Source organism: Muscardinus avellanarius (genome assembly GCF_963383645.1).
Source record: "Muscardinus avellanarius genome assembly, chromosome: 6".
Classification (NCBI taxonomy): domain Eukaryota; kingdom Metazoa; phylum Chordata; class Mammalia; order Rodentia; family Gliridae; genus Muscardinus; species Muscardinus avellanarius.
The window spans coordinates 56175109-56192203 of NC_137791.1; positions in this window are offsets into that span (position 1 = coordinate 56175109).

Consider the following 17095-nt stretch of genomic DNA (forward strand, 5'->3'; position numbering starts at 1 on the left):
TTTATTATAACTCCACCATGACTAACCCTGTGCAAATACGTCACTTCCCAGACTAAAGAGACTTTAAAAAATTGACATTAACTCTGCCTTCCCTGCTGCTGTAAGAAACTTTGTACTATTATTTAATCATGTGCAGGTATAATTTTCTCCATTTGTCTTAGTGTGGCCTTTTAAGAAATCAGAGCCATAATTGCTCTGCAGCTTTTAGCATCATGCACAACAGAGGATATAAGTGGCTATTTCTGTTTCTGACAATGCTAGTAATAATGATGGTTTTATTCGGAGTTAATTCAGGCTACCTATCTAGCTGCAGAATGGAGGATGAAAATCCTCTGGAATCATGCACTGAAGGAAAGATGAGGCACAAATTGTGTAAGGGTTGACTTTGTCTACAACTTTCTTAGGGCATCTGCTGCCCCTGTGAAAGATCTTTAAAGTCTTTTCATGAGAGAATGCCTTTATGACAGACCATTCATCTACCATTGCTATCTATGTACTGTCTTCCTGTTTCCAAAATCATTTCTGAGTCATGAAGAAAATAACACTTCATGTTCTACTGACACATTTCCAGAGGAAATTACACATATATCTGGGCATACACACACACACACACACACACACAAAAAAAAAAAAAAAAAAAAAAAAAAAAAAAAAGAGTCCAGTTTGTGGAGGAAGAGTAACTCTGTGAGTTTTGTAGCTTTAAAGGAAACTTGGTCTCACTTATCAATTCACAGCCCATCATCTTTCAGCAGTCATTGAAGTTTGGAGCTGAACACTGCATGGGGTACTTGTCATTTGTACCAAGAACAAAATAAGAAATGATATAAACCGATTTCCCTTGACAACAGAGACACAGATGGGGACGACGTTTCGACCATATTGCCTGCTTTAGGGTCATTCTTAAAGCCATTAGCTATCATAATGATGAAGCCCGAGTTATTTATTTCCCCACAATTTTCTGATATGGCAAAAACAGTGTTACTTTGGGGGCTTGAGTTTTCTGCTAAGAGATTGTGTTGTCCTTGAGAAGAAATGCCACATATGTCAGAATAGTTTTAGACTGTAGAAGTAAAAATCACAAATTAGAGATGAGTTGTTATGCAAAATGCACAAATATTAAGATTATTATGATATGAAATAAGCCTTTCCATAGGACTATTCATATGTTAAAAAACATATAAGCTTTTCTTGGAGTTCTTGACTCTTACTATAATTCAGTCATTTATGTGTATTACTTGGCATCTATTCATTTATTTTTATATCCTGTTAGACAGTGAACAAGTATTTACGGAAAATTTAACATGTCAGGTGATATGTCAGCAAAAAGAATAAACCTAAAGAAAGGGAAAAAAAAGTCTCTGACCTGATAGAGCTTTGGCCCTAGTAGAAGAGACCAATATTAAAAAGCAATCATAGCGAATCAATTATAAAATAACTCGAGATGAAAGGTGCTATGGGGAAAACACAGTAGAGCAAATGGGAAAAGGGTTCCACCAGTGACAAGGGAACAGAAGGGGGGGGGGGCTGATATTGCATTTCCATGAGATGATCAGAAGCTCCCCTGAAAACATGACATATGAACTACATTAAAATGTGAGACCACGGACGCTGGGTTCTGGGCGGGGGTCGCGGGCTGGGCACGCCAGATGGGGCCCGGGTCGCGGGACTCTGGGCCCCTGCCGAACTGCGCGTAGCACGCCAGACCCCTGGAGAAACCAGACCCAGTAAGACGCTGGGTTCTGGGCAGGGGTCGCGGGCTGGGCACGCCAGATGGGGCCCGGGTCGCGGGACTCTGGGTCCCGGCCGAACTGCGAGTAGCACGCCAGACCCCTGGAGAAACCGAGCCCAGAACAGAAAAAGATAAAGAAAAATATCGGAGAGGTGGTAAGAAAGCCGTTATGGATGTCAGGACACTGGAGATGCAGACAAAACTTATCTAAATGCACTGGAACTTATGGAAAAATTCGCCGTGAAAGAGGACTGCTATTTCTCTATATTGTTAAGAATCTCAGACATCACATATAAGGAGAGAGTTTAGCGGAGACCAAGGAGAAATGCGGTGTTGAAAGAGTTCTTCGCGATGGTGGTGGAGACTTGTATTCAGGAGAAGCAGAAACCGGATCTTACCAACTTTATTTTTTTGGAGAAATTACACTAAATGTCGAATGCTACCATCACGCATGCTTAGGAACACTGGACAACATTCAGAGTGGAAAAAGAGCCTGGGAAGGATTTGAAACGGTGGAGGCAGTGGCAATGCCAGTGGCCAATATTCGGGGGAGGCAGAGATCTGATACATTACAACTGGAACCTTTGAAATAATAACCACAGAGACAGTGATCGGAACCTGCTGAGGGGTTAGGCGGGCGCCGGGGCCAGTGGCCGACATCGGAGCTTGCTGTGAGGCAAGGCCACTACTGAGGCCTCCGTGGCCGGGATTGGAACCTGCAGAGGGGTTAGACCGATGCTGGGGCCAGCGAGGCCGGCATTGGAGCCTGCCATGATGCAAGGCTTGTGCTAGGGCCTCCGAGGTCGGGTCCGGAAATTGCTGAGGGGTTAGGCCGGTGCTGGGGTCAGCGAGGCCGGCATCGGAGCCTGCCGTGAGGCAAGGCCAGTGTTGGGGCCCCCTAGGACGGGACCGGAGCCTGCTGAGGGGTTAGGCCGGTGCTGGGGCCAGCGAGGCTGGCATCAGAGCCTGCCATGAGGCAAGGCCGGTACTTGGGCCTCCGAGGCTAGGATAAGAGCCTGCCGAGGGGTTAGGCTGGTGCTGGGGCCTCCGAGGCCAGGATAAGAGCCTGCTGAGGGGTTAGGCCGGTGCTGGGGCCAGCGAGGCCGGCATCGGAGCCTGCCTTGAGGCATGACCAGTGCTGGGGCCTCCGAGGCCGGGATCGGAGCCTGCCGAGGGGTTAGGCCGCTGCTGGGGCCAGTGAGGCCGGCATCGGAGCCTGCCTTGAGGCAAGGCCGGTACTTGGGCCTCCGAGGCCAGGATAAGAGCCTGCCATGAGGCAAGGCCGGTACTTGGGTCTCCGAGGCCAGGATAAGAGCCTGCCGAGGGGTTAGGCCGGTGCTGGGGCCTCCGAGGCCAGGACAAGAGCTTGCCGAGGGGTTAGGCCGGTGCTGGGGCCAGCGAGGCCGGCATTGGAGCCTGCCTTGAGGCATGACCAGTACTGGGGCCTCCGAGGCCGGGATCGGAGCCTGCCGAGGGGTTAGGCCGCTGCTGGGGCCAGCGAGGCCGGCATCGGAGCCTGCCGTGAGGCAAGGCCGGTACTGGGGCCTCTGAGGCCAGGATAAGAGCCTGCTGAGGGGTTAGGCCGGTGCTGGGGCCAGCGAGGCCGGCATCGGAGCCTGCCTTGAGGCAAGGCCGGTACTGGGGCCTCGAGGCCAGGATAAGAGCCTGCCGAGGGATTAGGCCGGTGCTGGGGCCAGCGAGGCCGGCATCGGAGCCTGCCTTGAGGCAAGGCCGGTACTGGGGCCTCGAGGCCAGGATAAGAGCCTTTTGAGGGATTAGGCCGGTGCTGGGGCCAGCGAGGCCGGCATCGGAGCCTGCCGTGAGGCAAGGCCGGTACTGGGGCCTCCGAGGCCAGGATAAGAGCCTGCTGAGGGGTTAGGCCGGTGCTGGGGCCAGCGAGGCCGGCATCGGTGCCTGCCTTGAGGCAAGGCCGGTACTGGGGCCTCGAGGCCAGGATAAGAGCCTGCCGAGGGATTAGGCCGGTGCTGGGGCCAGCGTGGCCGGCATCGGAGCCTGCCGTGAGGCAAGGCCGATACTGGGGCCTCCGAGGCCAGGATAAGAGCCTGCTGAGGGGTTAGGCCGGTGCTGGGGCCAGCGAGGCCGGCATCGGAGCCTGCCTTGAGGCATGACCAGTGCTGGGGCCTCCGAGGCCGGGATCGGAGCCTGCCGAGGGGTTAGGCCGCTGCTGGGGCCAGTGAAGCCGGCATCGGAGCCTGCCTTGAGGCAAGGCAGGTACTGGGGCCTCCGAGGCCAGGACAAGAGCTTGCCGAGGGGTTAGGCCGGTGCTGTGGCCAGCGAGGCCGGCATTGGAGCCTGCCTTGAGGCATGACCAGTACTGGGGCCTCCGAGGCCGGGATCGAAGCCTGCCGAGGGGTTAGGCCACTGCTGGGGCCAGCGAGGCCGGCATCGGAGCCTGCCGTGAGGCAAGGCCGGTACTGGGGCCTCTGAGGCCGAGATCGGATCCTGCCGAGGGGTTAGACTGCTGCTGGGGCCAGTGAGGCCGGCATCGGAGCCTGCCGTGAGGCAAGGTCGGTACTGGGGCCTCCGAGGCCAGGATAAGAGCCTGCTGAGGGGTTAGGCCGGTGCTGGGGCCAGCGAGGCCGGCATCGGAGCCTGCCTTGAGGCAAGGCCGGTACTGGGGCCTCGAGGCCAGGATAAGAGCCTTTTGAGGGATTAGGCCGGTGCTGGGGCCAGCGAGGCCGGCATCGGAGCCTGCCGTGAGGAAAGGCCGGTACTGGGGCATCCGAGGCCAGGATAAGAGCCTGCTGAGGGGTTAGGCCGGTGCTGGGGCCAGCGAGGCCGGCATCGGAGCCTGCCTTGAGGCAAGGCCGGTACTGGGGCCTCGAGGCCAGGATAAGAGCCTGCCGAGGGATTAGGCCGGTGCTGGGGCCAGCGAGGCCAGCATCAGAGCCTGCCTTGAGGCATGACCAGTGCTGGGGCCTCCGAGGCCGGGATCGGAGCCTGCCGAGGGGTTAGGCCGCTGCTGGGGCCAGTGAGGCCGGCATCGGAGCCTGCCGTGAGGCAAGGCTGGTACTGGGGCCTCGAGGCCAGGATAAGAGCCTGCTGAGGGGTTAGGCCGGTGCTGGGGACAGCGAGGCCGGCATTGGAGCCTGCCTTGAGGCATGACCAGTACTGGGGCCTCCGAGGCCGGGATCGGAGCCTGCCGAGGGGTTAGGCCACTGCTGGGGCCAGCGAGGCCGGCATCGGAGCCTGCCGTGAGGCAAGGCCGGTACTGGGGCCTCTGAGGCCGAGATCGGAGCCTGCCAAGGGGTTAGGCTGCTGCTGGGGCCAGTGAGGCCGGCATCGGAGCCTGCCGTGAGGCAAGGTCGGTACTGGGGCCTCCGAGGCCAGGATAAGAGCCTGCTGAGGGGTTAGGCCGGTGCTGGGGCCAGCGAGGCCGGCATCGGAGCCTGCCTTGAGGCAAGGCCGGTACTGGGGCCTCGAGGCCAGGATAAGAGCCTGCCGAGGGGTTAGGCCGGTGCTGGGGCCAGCGAGGCCGGCATCGGAGCCTGCCGTGAGGCAAGGCCGGTACTGGGGCCTCCGAGGCCAGGATAAGAGCCTGCCAAGGGGTTAGGCCGGTGCTGGGGCCAGCGAGGCCGGCATCGGAGCCTGCCGTGAGGCAAGGCCGGTACTGGGGCCTCCGAGGCCAGGATAAGAGCCTGCTGAGGGGTTAGGCCAGTGCTGGGGCCAGTGAGGCCGGCATCGGAGCCTGCCTTGAGGCAAGGCCGGTACTGGGGCCTCTAGGCCAGGATAAGAGCCTGCCGAGGGGTTAGGCCGGTGCTGGGGCCAGCGAGGCCAGCCTCGGAGCCTGCCTTGAGGCAAGGCCGGTACTGGGGCCTCCGAGGCCAGGATAAGAGCTTGCCGAGGGGTTAGGCCGGTGCTGGGGCCAACAAGGCCGGCAGCGGAGCCTGCCGTGAGGCATGACCAGTGCTAGGGCCTCCGAGGCCGGGATCGGAGCATGCCGAGGGGTTAGGCCGGTGCTGGGGCCAGCGAGGCCGGCATCGGAGCCTGCCGTGAGGCAAGGCCGGTACTGGGGCCTCCGAGGCCAGGATAAGAGCCTGCCAAGGGGTTAGGCCGGTGCTGGGGCCAGCGAGGCCGGCATCGGAGCCTGCCTTGAGGCATGACCAGTACTGGGGCCTCCGAGGCCGGGATCGGAGCATGCCGAGGGGTTAGGCCGGTGCTGGGGCCAGCGAGGCCGGCATCGGAGCCTGCCGTGAGGCAAGGCCGGTACTGGGGCCTCCAAGGCCAGGACAAGAGCCTGCCGAGGGGTTAGGCCGGTGCTGGGGCCAGCGAGGCCGGCATCGGAGCCTGCCTTGAGGCATGACCAGTGCTGGGGCCTCTGAGGCCGGGATCGGAGCCTGCCGAGGGGTTAGGCCGCTGCTGGGGCCAGCGAGGCCGGCATCGGAGCCTGCCTTGAGGCAAGGCCGGTACTGGGGCCTCTGAGGCCGGGATCGGAGCCTGCCGAGGGGTTAGGCCGGTGCTGGGGCCAGCGAGGCCGTCATCGGAGCCTGCCGTGAGGCAAGGCCGGTACTGGGGCCTCCGAGGCCAGGATAAGAGCCTGCCAAGGGGTTAGGCCGGTGCTGGGGCCAGCGAGGCCGGCATCGGAGCCTGCCTTGAGGCATGACCAGTACTGGGGCCTCCGAGGCCGGGATCGGAGCATTCCGAGGGGTTAGGCCGGTGCTGGGGCCAGCGAGGCCAGCATCGGAGCCTGCCGTGAGGCAAGGCCGGTACTGGGGCCTCTGAGGCCGGGATCGGAGCCTGCCGAGGGGTTAGGCCGGTGCTGGGGCCAGCGAGGCCGGCATCGGAACCTGCCATGAGGCAAGGCCGGTACTGGGGTCTCCGAGGCCAGGATAAGAGCCTGCCAAGGGGTTAGGCCGGTGCTGGGGCCAGCGAGGCCGGCATCGGAGCCTGCCTTGAGGCAAGGCCGGTACTGGGGCCTCTAAGGCCAGGATAAGAGCCTGTCAAGGGGTTAGGCCGGTGCTGGGGCCAGTGAGGCCGGCATCGGAGCCTGCCGTGAGGCATTACCAGTGTTGGGGCCTCTGAGGCCGGGACTGGAATCCTGCCAAGGGGTTAGACTGGTGCAGGGGCCAATGGCCAGCATCGGAGCCTGGCGTGAGGCAAGTTCACTCCTGCGGCCTCCAAGGTCGGGACCAAAGCCAGCTTAGGGGTTTGACCGGTTCAGGGGCCAGCGAGACCAGAAATGGGTCCTCCCATGAGGCAAGGCCGCTGCATGAGCCAGCGAGGTCTGGATCAGTCCACTGAGTAGCCAGGCCACTACTGGAACCATCAAGAGTGTGATTGGTACTTGCAACGCAGCATGCACAGAGAAATATCGCAGAAAATATAAATCAGACGCTTCTCTTAATCAGCAATAACTAGGAGGAAACGGGCAACAGGAAGAGGTTGAGCTATAGAAAGGGCGCTATAGTGAAGCAACTAATGTGACCAATCAGAGGGTATGTAATACTGGAGGACAGAGCCTCTTTAAAATGCAGGAGGTACATAAACAAATGTATCAAAGTAAAACACCAAAGAAGTGTGGGATGGAGGGAGGGGGAGGGAATGGGACGGGGGCTGGAGGAGGGCTAATTGGATGATGTGTGCTTGTATATCCTCTCAAGTCTTGTACTCCAATGTGATTGATATATGACTACAATGCACCAATTTAAAAAATAAATTAGTTAAAAAAAATAAAAAAAAATAAAAAAAAAATAAAATGCTTTATGATTACTTTAAAAAAATAAATAAAATAAAATGTGAGACCACAATGTACCATTAAAAGTATAAAAAAGTTTTAAAAAATGACATCAGAGCAATGTTTCAAAGTGAGGAAGAAAGGTTTTCTTGAGAAATACTGTAGAAAGGGCATCCTGGGAGGAAGAACAATCTCTGGGAGCTGTGAGGTGGGAATATGTTGGGCATGTTCTAGAAAGAACCAGAAGGAGAGTGTAGTTGGAAAAATGCAGATGAGGGACAGTGGGAAGGTGTATGGAAAATGAGACTATAGATAGACAAATAAATATTAACATGAGCCGGGCGTGGTGGCCCATGCTTGTAGCATTTGGGAAGCTGAGACAGGAAGATCGCGGTTTGCAGGCAGCCTGGGCTACTTAGTGAGGCCCTCCACAACTTAGTGAGAGCCTGTTTCAAAATAAAGAATAAAAAATAGGACGGGGGGTGTAGCTCAGAGGTTGAATGTCCCTGGGTTTCATCTCCAGACCAGCAAAAAAAAAAAAAATACCAACATGAAATTTAAAAGGGTTTTGGGGACGATAATGGGGGATTGTGACCTGTTAGTATGAAGGAAATTAGGAATCATTGAAATGTGTTGGAACAGAAAATCAACATGATTCAAGTTTCCTTTTAACTAAGTGAAAAACAGGCAAGGGTGGAAGCTAAGAAGGACTTTATGAGGGCTTACAATAACCCACAGTGAAGAAAAGAGGCATTGTATAAAACAAACATAGCTTATGCTCTTTCAACATTCTTAGTAGGAAATACAAACATGTGAAATTTTAACCATAATATAGACTGTTACACTAATAGCTAACAAATGTATTTAATTGAATATTGGCAGCAGAAGAATGATCTGTTATGACTGGATAAAGAATTTTTTCATAAAAGAGGAAACAATATGTCCTCTCTCTAGGAAATATGTGTATTAGACAAATTGAATTTGACTTTTTAAGAAATTATACCTCAATTTTATAAAATGTTAAATCAAAATAAACCATTAAGGTATATTGAGGAGGTGAGCATCTAAAGCTTACATGACATCGCAGATAGCATGATTTGAAAGAATTGCTGAAGTTAATGTGAATGAGTGCACTTAATAGTTCATTTGACTCCAAAAGATGAAAGATAAAAAATACCTCAGCTATCTATATTTAAGAAATACCATTTTAACTGTCAATTTCAAAGCACTATCTGTATTATCAAGACAGAATGACCTATTTTCTCTGTGTATTTTTACATGCTTTCACCATTCTTGTCATTTATTTTTTTTTTCTTTCTCTTCTTAGAGGTCCTTTTATCTTCTTGAGTAGCAGCAAAATCCATAGGAATGATTAAGACTTGCAAATATTTACAAAAGATTAAGCAGGCTGTAGAAGATGTCAACCAACTCACATTTCTACAGAAGGGAAATAAATTGTAAAGAATATAAATTTCATGAATTACTGCTTATTGTATGTCACCATTGAAAAGACTCCATAATTCATTGGTTTCTTATTAAAATGTACTCATTCAACCACAAGAGATGCTAATGTTTTGAACTGCAAAAGTGAAAGGTTGTTTTGTGCTTTCCAAAATGAAAAATTGAAAGAATTAAATTAAGTCAAATTTTATTTTATTTTCAATTAATAGCAGTCATATTCAAAGAGTTTAATTCTATTGAAAAGAAGGTTACTTTATAAACTATATAACACCCATAAATTACATTTAGCATATACTACACAATAAATAGGTTAAATAGGATTTTCATTTTTATTAAATACTCAACAAATCAGTCATCACAATATTGGTTTTAAAAGGCCTTAACTTTAGAAGTTTAAAAATAGAACTGGGCATGGCACATGCTTATCATCCCATCATTTGGGAGGCTGAGAAAGGAGGATTGAGGTTTGTGGAGAGCCTCAACTACTTAGGTCCTTTGCAACTCAGTGAGATTCTGTTTCAAACTAAAAAATAAAAAATAGGGCTGGGGGTGTAGCTTGGAGCTAGAATGCTCCTGGGTTCCATCCCCAGTTTCACAAAAAAAAAAGATGTTTAGAAATAAAATTTATAGTAACCATTCATCCTAGAACTATATATACAACAGTCCCAGAATTACAAAAACTTTTCATCTGTATGCTATATAATATTTTCATATGCTTAAAAAGATAAACATTTCTAGCCAGGTGTGGTAGCACATACCTACAATATGAATACTTAGTAGGCTGAGGCAGGGGAATCTCAAGTTTAAGGTCACCCTCAGCAACTTAATTAAGGTCATTTAGCAACTTATCATTATACTGTTTAAAATAAAAAATAAAATAGAGGGGTTGGTGTAACAGAAATAGAATGTCACTGAGTTCAACCACCAACACAAAAATATAATAAAAAATATCTATAATTAATTATGTATTTAGACTGCATTTATAAATAAAACATTAATATGTATATAATAATTTTGCCATTGAATATTTAAATCCAGTACTCAGCTTTATACAAAAATATTTTTCATAAACCATTCTTTATAATTTACATTGAATAAAATTGGTGATTTCTTTTTCTTTTTTTTTTTTTTGGTGTTACTGGGGTTCCTGGAAACCCTTCTACCTTTGGGCTACACTCCCAGACCTATTTTTATTTGGAAACAGGGTCTCTTAAGCCAGTGAGGCTGGCTTCAAACCAGCACGATCCTCCTGTCTCTGCCTCCCAAGCGTGGGGATTACAAGTGTGCGCTACCACGCCCAGCAATGGTGATTTCTTTAGTGGTAGGAAATTAGAATTTTCTATTTTGCTCAGGAAAAGTAATAAAACAAAGATAGAATGTTACACATCTTCATTCAAATGAATCATTTCAGTGATGAAGTGTCTGGCTTGTATTGGCTCTCCTGAAAGAATCACATAGTGCACTGACATTAAATCATATTCAGTTAATGAAGTTCAAGTTTTACAATTTATATATGAAATCCAAATAGAATTCAGAAAATAAAAAAAAACCCCTTCATGGAAAGAAGAAGAGCCTTTGAACCTGAAAGTCTTTCTCAAATGTATCTGGGCTCAAATAAATATGCAATCAATTTATTCTGTTTTGAAAAGTGCCCTACACAGATTATTTTTAAGAATGTAATGTCTTCATGCTACACTGCATATGAATCAGGCACCATCGTATGCACCATTCGGCATGACTGGACACAAAAGCACATTCCTAAATCATATCTTGACTAAAGAAGAACTAGTCCTTCCAATTAGGAATTAATTTAAACTTCTTTGCAATTCCACATCTGTGTCCTCTTGACTACAAATACTCCCTGCAATCTATCTTTTAAAGGCTACTGTTGAAAGGTCAATTGAAAAAAAAAAATAGATCTACTTGACAAACATAAGAGCCACATTGATTGAGGCTGCCTAAGACTTCTGTGTTACTTTTATAATGGCAATTGAAGCTAAGAATGAAAAATTGATAGCTAAACAAGAAAACCAATGATCTTCTATTAAAAATGCCTAGTCAGGTAATTGATGTGAGAAGTAAGATCATGTTATAGTTTTACTATATTTCCAAAATATATTTGTTTTAATTCTGGAAATTGACAAAAATACTTCGCTTTGATTGCATATTATATTTTGTGATTTTTCTTTTCATGTAAACAACTTTAAAACTCTCAGAACTCTATATATTTATATCAGGATTTTTATACTTTGGTAAAAAAAATTCAAGTCCATTTTCTCTACCAAAGTATAGTATACTTTAGTATACAAACTATAGTATAGTTCTGAAAAACATAGTGGTGATGGTTGCACAGTATTATGAACATACTTACTGCTCCTGAATTGCATACTTTAAAAGTGATTAAATGATATAAGAAAAAGGAAGAAAAGATTTATAATAAACAAGAATATATGTTTCACTCTACACATATATGTGGAGAAAGAAAACACACAAAACACATTCATTTTTCAAAAAGCAACTTTCCAACCTCTAATGATGCCTTTTTACAACTAAAATCCAAAATGTATACAAAGAGAGATGATTTATTTTTCTACATCTATACTCATTTATAAATTGCAGAACTGTCATTTTATTTGTAATGAATATTAGATTTCTTGATAAGAATTTAAAGATACTTATGTTTCTATTAGTACTGAAAGCAAAAGTATAAAAAAAAGAAAAGAGGAAGGAAGGGAGAAATGGATGTAGAGAAGGAGGGAGAGAAGAATAAAATAAAAATCTTTCCTGTCCTTTAAGTAGTAATGTAACGATGATTTTGCTTATAGATCATCTGGAACTAATAATAATATCCTGCATAGTACACAATGTTTGAAGTATTTGTTAGTTATTAAAAGTACCGTTATGTATTTTAAACTAAGTACATTAATTAGTCTAAGAGGGCATTAGCCCTGCAATAATCTCTCTTGATTACTGTGAAATGTTGTCCCATATATATTGTGGTTTAACAATAATTAGGAAGAATTCTTACCAGAAGAATGAACATTAAAACCTAGAAGATATTAAGTGGATATAAGAGGAGATGAAAGGAAAAACAATGCTGGCCTTAATTGCTTACACTGAGATTGATTACATGAAAAAAAATAAAATTTTGAGATAACTATATCAAAGATGACCTAAATAGTAAGGTTCACGTGTTTCAAAACAACATGGAAAAATTAAATAGCTTTCTTCCTCATCCTAGAAAGGTTTTGCAAGGGAAGATGGTAAAAAGAGTTATAGTCAGGGAAAGGTCAATATTCCAAGCTTTATTGATAACTTATGTACTAAACAAACAAAACATTGCCCTTGACAAAATGAATATATTTATGTGGTTGAGAATCAAGAAGAAAAGCACTAAAGAGTTACCAAACTAAGTTTTGTGAAAGATGAGAACTGAAGCTGGGTGTGGTGGCGCACACTTGAAATCCCAGCACTCGGGAGGCTGAGACCAGAGGATCACGGTTGCGGACAGCCTCAGCTACTTAGTGAGGCCCTTTGCAACTCAGTGAGACCCTGTTTCAAAATAAAGAATAAAAAATAGGGCAGAGGGTGTAGCTTGGAGGTAAAATGCCCCTGGGTTCCATCCCCAGACCTGCAAAAAAAAAAAAAAAAAAAAAAAATTGAAAAATACTATACCTGGAGAACATTGCTATTTTATCTCTTCTTCTAACTTCTCTTTTCTTTTTCTTTCCTTTTTTTCTACGTCTTTCACATTTACTTCTTCTGCTATTGTTTATCTTCAAAGAACTTTATATCGTGCAAATACATATACAACTATTTTAAGTATGGTATGAATAAGCCAGAAAAGGTGTTGCATGCCTGTAATCCTGATACTTGGGCGATGGAGACAGGAGGCTTACAGGCTCATGGCCGCCCTCAGTGATTCAGTGAGACTCTCAGCAACTTTAGAGAGGTTCTGTTACCAAATAAGAAGAAAACGTGCTGGAAGTATAGCTCAGAGGTAGAAGAATGGCCTGGGTTCAATACCCAGCACCTCACACAAAAAATTAAAGTATAAATATAAACAATAAAAATTTAAGTGTAATTTAATCTATTCATAAATATGCATAGTTTTCATAAATCAGAAAGTACATGTATGTTGATGAAAAACGAATCACTGTTTGCCTCCTGTCTTGCTCTCCAGAGAAAATCACTTTAACTTCATTTTGGCCATATTTCTCTCCATGAAAGATATAGCTCTATGATTTTAAGTAACAAAGATAGAAAACATAATTCCTAGCTCATAAGTTTGGTAACATCTATTGACTTTGACTAAGGAATTAAGCTGCCTTAATTGAGTATCTTTACCTTTAACCCATTCTTTACATACACTGATATCTTAATTTCTCCTCAAATAGGTATTAAAGTCATAATATTATTTGTAACTTCTCCTGTTTCATAAGCAATTTCTATGGCATAAGTGATATTACTTTTTACAAGTTTTTTACTACTGTAGTCGAATTCCCCCAGGAAACCTTTGGCAGACTGCATAGAAAGTTCTCTGAGTTGCCTCACTCAGGGACAGTAGCACGTGGACTGGGGCATCATCTCTTATGGGTTAGTGACTGAACGATGATCCCAGGAACACTGCTTTCAAGTTTGACAGGCTCCAGAGAATCCTTTCAAAGGAAGGGGCACAAGATGTGCTGCATGGCTCTGCTGAGGGACCCCCCCACACACACACATAGCAACAGTGAGCATGACAGGGAAATGAAGGACTTCTTCTCCTACAGTGCTGCCTGTGGGTGGCTGCAGAGCCCCGCCTCCGTCACCCATCACCCTCCTGTCTCACACACAATCTGCCTCCAGACAGTCAGTCAGAAACTCATTCTGTTCTTCTCCCATTTCTGTCAGACACCACAAGAAACTTCACACTTCTAGATTGTTCTCAAGCATCAGGACCCTCATTCCATAAGGATCAGTATATCTTCTAATGAAACTCTTAGAATCAGCCCACAGCATTGTCTGACATGTATGGCCAGTCATCAGGACACTCCCACATTCTAACTCTTTCTTTGGAAGGTTCTCTTCTAATCGCAAAGGCTCCTGCCTGAGCAAGTGATTCACCAGCACTCCCTGTCTATCCAGGCTCCCGCTTGCCTATCTTGCTATTTTAGGTTTTCTCTTCCCAAATCTTTAACACCAATCTTCTTCCTTACTCTCTCACTCTAGTTATTACAATGATTTCAGTTTCACTGAGAAAATAGAGCAGTCCTGACAACTTCCACATATTTCTGCCACCACATCTGTCAGCCTTCTTGTTATAAATACACTTCTTTCCCGATGACCTGAAAGAACAGTCTTTACTCTTAAGGAAAGCCAACCCCTCCATTTAGGCATGATACTCTGTATTCTGTCAATAACTCCAGACTATCAGTCCAGAATTCTCTCAAAATAATTGTCCTCTCTCTCTCTCTCTCTCTCTCTCTCTCTCTCTCTCTCTCTCTCTCTCTCTCTCTCTCTCTCTCTCTCTCTCGTGTTACTAGGGATTGAACCCAGGTATATTCTTCATTTGAGATACACCCCAGCCCCATTTCATTTTATTTGAAAACAGGGTCTCGTTAAGTTGCTGAACACTTCACTAAAATGCTGAGTCTTTCTTTTAACCTACAAACATACTGTCTTTGCCTTCCAATCCTAGGATTATGGCCATGTACCACCACACCTGGGTATTCTACTCCTGCATATCAACTCCATTCAACATTTCTAATCTTAAAAAGTACATGTACACATATATGGACATATAAATGCATATGTTTATGTTTATATATGCATATTATACATATGTATATATACATAAAATAGCATGTGATATCAACCATATTAAAATAAATTAATTTTAATTTGAAATAATCTTAACCATACTTCTTTGTGCTATTATTCTATTATTCTTCTTTCCAGAAAAATCCTTAAAAGCTAACCTGTACATATTATCATGAGATTCTTTTCCTTCTCATTCTCACTTAAAGTCAGTTTCATAAACATTTTAATACTGTCTTCTCATGCTTCTACTTATCTCTTTCAAATTAAGACAATACTAGATATTTTAGAAAGAGAGGATAGGCTATGTTTCGGTGGTGTTAGGTCATGCTCCTAAACATTTTTCTCTAATTTTTGCACTATCTACTCTACTTTGGTTCATTCTCTTCAAACTCTCACTCTACTTCTACAACTTAACTCCCAAATGACATTTAAGTCTAATGACAAAGCAGATGTCACTTTGGGGCCCTCAAGCTGCCTAAGCTGCTGAGGCTGGCCTAGAATCTGATCTGCCTGTCTCAGCCTCCCAAGCACTTGGATTACAGGTATGCACCACCACACCCCACTCCGCATGTTTCCTTAAACTCTTTGTCACATGATGCGTTTAACGCCTACCTTTTCCTCAGATTCTAGAAAAACATATTTTCTTTTTTTTTAATCATTTTTTCAAGCATCTTTCTCATTCTTTTTTATTGGCTGTCTTCTAGTATCAGCCCCCTAAATAATAATCTGGTCTCCTAAGGCTTAAGTTTATATTCTTTGTTCTCTTCCCTTAGAATTCACTAGGTAATTTTATCTATTTTCCTTTCTTACTTGACTCTTACATTCATACCCTTGTACAACCTTTTCAAGTCTGATTCTATTTTTTCTGAGCTGTAGAATTAATATTTTAGCTTGGTATTTTTTAATTGCTACTACCTAACATTTAAAATGTGAGCCCAAACCTTCTCTTATGTATACACTCCTCCTTCTACCTTCTCAAGAACTCAGCATCTCTCTAAACCAGAGTCAATAACCTGCCTCCCAAATAACATCATGAATAGCCCAAAATAATCTTATTAAAATGTTCTAGAATCACATTTCTCACCTTCTTTGTAATTATTCTTTTATTTAGATGCCTTCTCATTCCTTGGAGAATGATTACACTAGCTTTCTAAGTGGTTTTCCCCACTAAATTATCTCCTCACAGTAAGTGGAGCTGACTTAAACACTCCCTTGTTTCAAGTACTTCCGACTCCTTATTGTTTCAAAAGTAAATTCTCTAATGCACATGATGTACTTTAACAAGCATGTCAATGTCAATCACTAAGCCAAACATGAGAAGGAGGGGGGGGAATGGAGTGGGAATAGGTAAGAGCCAATTGGGTGATGTGTGCATGTATGTCTCTCTCGTCTTGCAACCCAGTAAGATGTATGAATACAATGCACCAATAAAAAAAATTTAAAACACTCAAGATTCATGCTCAGTTATAAACTTAGAGCTCAGGAAGTGTCTTATTTTAACTTGATTTATAATTTTATTTTAGGAACATTAATTTTGGAAAGAAACTGATAAAATCTAAATAGTGTGAAGAAAAATATATCTTTGGTAAAAAACAGATATGTTTTGTATATTTTACACAAAGAAAAATATATCTTTCATTTGTAAACAAAAAATAAAAAAAGTAAAGTCCAAACTCCTTGGCTTGGGAAACAAGGCCTTTCCCAATTCTTTCCCTGTCTCCTTTAATCTCTTTCTAGTTTTGCTTCTCACTGTTCCTTCCCTTGTTCCCCATCTTCACACCAGCCCCAACTCTGGCCTTTCTCCACCCATTCTCAGGCGCTTTGAATCTCTTTGACTTTACCAACATTCTGTTCCTTCTCAGAGGGCCCTTCTCCCAAGCCTTTTTTTATGTCTCATTATCTATTTTATTTTTAGATATTAGATTTTTTTTTATTTTTTATTGGTTCATTGTAGTCATACATCTTAATGGAATACAAGATGGTGGGGGTATATATGCGCACATCACCCAATTAGCTTTTACCCAATTCCCACCCCGTCCCTCCCCTCCCTCCTTCTTATGTTTGGCTTAGTGATTGACCTTGTTATGTTTGTTGTCCATCAACAGATGAATGGATTACAAGCCTATGGGATATGTACACAGTAGAATTTTACTCAGCCATAAAGAAAAACATTTACAGGGAAATGGATGGACTGGAGAACATTATGCTAAGTGAGATTAGTCAGTCACAAAAATAAGAAATTGGATGCTTTCCCTAATGTGCAGAAGCTAGGGAGAAAATGGGTCATAGAAGGAACTCTAGACAAAGAAGGAGATACTATAGATGAGCAAATTAAGGTGACCTGAGGGGATGGGATGGGGGAAGAGGGAAATTCTCTAATGTTCATGATATACATTATCACACCTCTT